The following is a 3760-nucleotide window of genomic DNA, read 5'->3' on the forward strand; positions in this document are numbered from 1 at the left end:
GATGATTAGTGACTTTGAGCATGTTTTCATATGTCTCTTGGCTTTCTGAATGTCCTCTTTTGAAAGGTGTCTATTTAGGTCCTTTGCCCATTTTTCGGTTGGATTGTTTATTTTCCTTTTGTTAAGTTGTATGAGTTCCCGATAAATGTTGGAGATTAAACGTTTATCGGACATATCATTGGCAAATATGTTCTCCCATGCAGTGGGGTTTTTTGTTGTTTTGTTGATGGTTTCTTTTGCTGTGCAGAAACTTTTTATTTTGATATAGTCCCATTTTGCTACCTGTGGATTCCTCTAATAATCTTATGGTTTCCTGTCTTACGTTTAAGTCTTTTATCCATTTTGAGTTTATTTTTGTGTATGGTGTGAGTTGGTGGTCTAGTGTCATTTTTTTGCATGTCTGACCACATTTCCAAGCACCATTTATTGAAGAGACTGTCTTGACTCCATTGTATGCTCTTGCCTCCTTTGTCAAATATTAGTTGAGCATAGTGGTTTGGGTCGATTTCTGGGTTCTCTATTCTGTTCCATTGGTCTATATGTCTGTTCTTGTGCCAGGACCAGGCAGTTTTGAGAACAGTGGCTTTGTAATACAGCTTGATATCTGGTATTGAGATCCCTCCTATTTTGTTCTTCTTTCTCAGGATCTCAGCAGCTATTCGGGTTTTTTTGTTTGTTTGTTTGTTTTTACAGATTAGAGTATAAATTTCTGCTGCTTGTTCTGGCAGATCAGTGGCTAACTCAGTTTGTCTCCATCTTTGACCTGATAGCAAAAGCAATAATCAGCTTAAGAGAGCAATCAGAGAAGGAGACAGTAAAAGAGAGGCTTTAAAAACACCATCATCCAAAGGTGATGGAGTTAATGCCCCAAGTTCATGCCCTCACAGGAACAACACTAGAAGTTGACACGGCATGAAAGGACACTTCTGTAAAATTTATATAGCCCAACCTCATCACTCAATAAATGACCAAGCACACAATGACAATAAGCCTTCAAATGAGGGTGTGTGTGGGGGGGGCGAGTACTAAGGTTTGCTACAATACATTGCCTAGAATGCACAGATTTTACCACAATACATATGAGACATGCAAAGAAATATGAAATATAAATTCTAGACAGGAGAAAAGCAGACACCAAAAAATCTTTGTGTCTATTGCCCTTATAGGTTGTTCTATAAATTAAAAATATTTTAAACAACAAACGACATGCTTAAAAGAGAAGAGAATATAGATGTCAAATTCTCATAGAATAGAATTATGAACAAAGAGATGGAATGATATATGAAAATAAAAACACTGACAATTTTGGCATTGAAATTCCAATCACTGTAAGGTTAAATGCACTAGAGGGGCTCAGGAATAGATTGGAATTGTCAGAAGAAATAATCTATATACTTAAAATAATGGAAAATGTAAAAATAGAGCAGGGAGAAAAGAGGTAGAGAAAGCATTAAAAGAAATAATGGTTGAGTATTTTCAAACATATTCAATGATAAATATCAATCTGCACGTATAAGCTCAATGAAATCTAAGTAGAACGAGTACAATGAAATATACAAGACCCATCTTGGTAAAAGTTATGAAAGACAGACAAAATAATAAAACACACAAAGTGCAAATGACTCATCATAGAAAAGAGAAACCTGGTAAGATGAAGAGCTGACTTGACATCACAAATTGCCAAGGCCTAAAGGCAGTGGGATGGCATAGTCAGACTGCTAATAGAAAAAATGTCACTATGATTCTAATATCTAGCCAAACTATCTTTCAGAGAGAAGGTTAGAAAAAGGGATTCCAAATTTTCTTTAAAAAAAAAGAAAAGAAAAAAAGAACAAGGGATCTGTTTGTTAGAAGATCTGCCTTAACAGTAAAGAAAGATTTTTATGTTGAAAGCAATTGAATTCTGGCAGTAATTTGAATCCCCCTTCTAAAGGAGTATGGATTCAAAGAATTATGTAATTCCAAAAGATAGTAGGAATGCATGTTTTTACTCAGTAGTTGATTCAAAAGGCAATTGCATAATCAATATGTGTATCATTGTATTGTGGTGCCTATCTACACTAATAAAAGAGAAACATGCAAATTAACCATCACTCCGCTACACCCACCAGCCAATCAGAAGTGAGTATGCAAATTAACCCAAGTAAGATGGCAGTGGCCACGGAGCTGGATTGAGCAGGAGGCTTGGGTTGTCCTGGGCGATGAAGAAAGCCAAGCTTCCCGCCCAGCCCTGACTGGCCCTGGCCTCCGCTCAAGGCTACAAAGTTTCAATTATAGAAGATAAATAAATCCAAGATACCTGCTTCCAGCCTGCCCTGCCTCTGCTCAGGGCTAAAAAGTTTCAATTATAGAAGATAAGTAAATCCAAGATACCTGCTTCCAGCTGGCCCTGGCCTCTGCTCAAGGAAGCACTGAAAAAAAAAAAAAAGAAGAGGCTGGGAGCTTGGGTCACTGGGGGGGCGTGGCCAGCCTGAAAACAGCCATCAGCCCCTCACCCAGGCTGGCCAGGCACCCCAGCGGAACTCCCCACCCTGAAGGGGCTGTGAGCAGCCTGAAAACGGCCCTCAGCCCCTCACCCAGGCTGGCCACACCCCCATGGGGTGAGGATCCCCGCTGGGGGGCTTGGCCAGCCTGAAAATGGCACTCAGCCCCTCACCCAGGCTGGCCAGGCACCCCAGTAGGGACCCCCACCCTGAAGGGGGTGTGGCCAGCCTAAAAACAGCCCTCACCCAGACTGGCCACAATCCTATAGGGTGAGGGTCCCCAGTGGGGGGTTTCACCAGCCTGAAAACAGCCATTAGCCCCTCACCCAGGCTGGCCAGGCACCCCAGCAGGAACCCCCACCCGGATCTGGGACACCCTTCAGGAAAAACCATCCCTTCCCCACCCGTGCACCAGGCCTCTACACTAATAAAAGGGTAATATGCTAATTAGACTGGGAGACCTTTCAGGAGACCTTCCAGATGTTCTTCTGGACAAAGCCATGGTGGCAGGGCCAAGGTAGAAGTGGTTAGAGGCCAAAAGGGGAGGGCAGTTGTGGGTGATCAGGCTGATGGGAGATGGGGACATTGGGGGTAAGCAGACCAGCAGGAGGGCCAGTTGAGGGTGAGCAGGCCATCAGTGGGGGTCAGTTGGAGGTGATCAGGACAGTGAGGGGGCAATTTGGAGTGAGCAGGCAAGCAGGGGGGCAGTTGGGGTCAAGGAGGCCAGTGGGGAGGGAAGGTGGAGACAAGCAGGGGGGGAAGTTGGGGGCAAACACCCCGGCAGGAGGGGCATTTGGGGGCGAGCATACTGGCACAGGAGGTAGTTGGGGGTGATCAGGATGGCAGGGGGGCATTTGGGGACAAGCAGGCCGGTGGCGGGAGGCCAGTTGGGGGTGAGCAGGCTGTCAGGCAGAGTGGTTAGGGGCAATCAGGCAGGCAGGCAGGCAGGTGAGTAATTAGGACCTAGCAGTCCTGGATTGTGAGAGGGATGTCCGACTGCCAGTTTAGGCCTGACCCCTGTAAACCGGCAGTAGGACATCCTTCAAAAGGTTCCAGATTGGAGAGGGTGCAGGCTGGGCTAATGGACAGCTCCCCCCACCCATGCACCAGGCCACTAGTAGAATGTATAAAAAAATACATTCTACTGTAGGAGCACAGAGGAGATATGTGGGGTTCCAATGTATTTCAGTAAGATGATACAGAACATGTTAACTCAAATTTTCAAGAGCAAATGAAAAGTGCCCAGAATTATAAATAAGAAGGCTGATATAAAAGAA

Source organism: Myotis brandtii, unplaced genomic scaffold (assembly GCF_000412655.1).
Source record: "Myotis brandtii unplaced genomic scaffold, ASM41265v1 scaffold933, whole genome shotgun sequence".
Taxonomy (NCBI): Eukaryota; Metazoa; Chordata; class Mammalia; order Chiroptera; family Vespertilionidae; genus Myotis; species Myotis brandtii.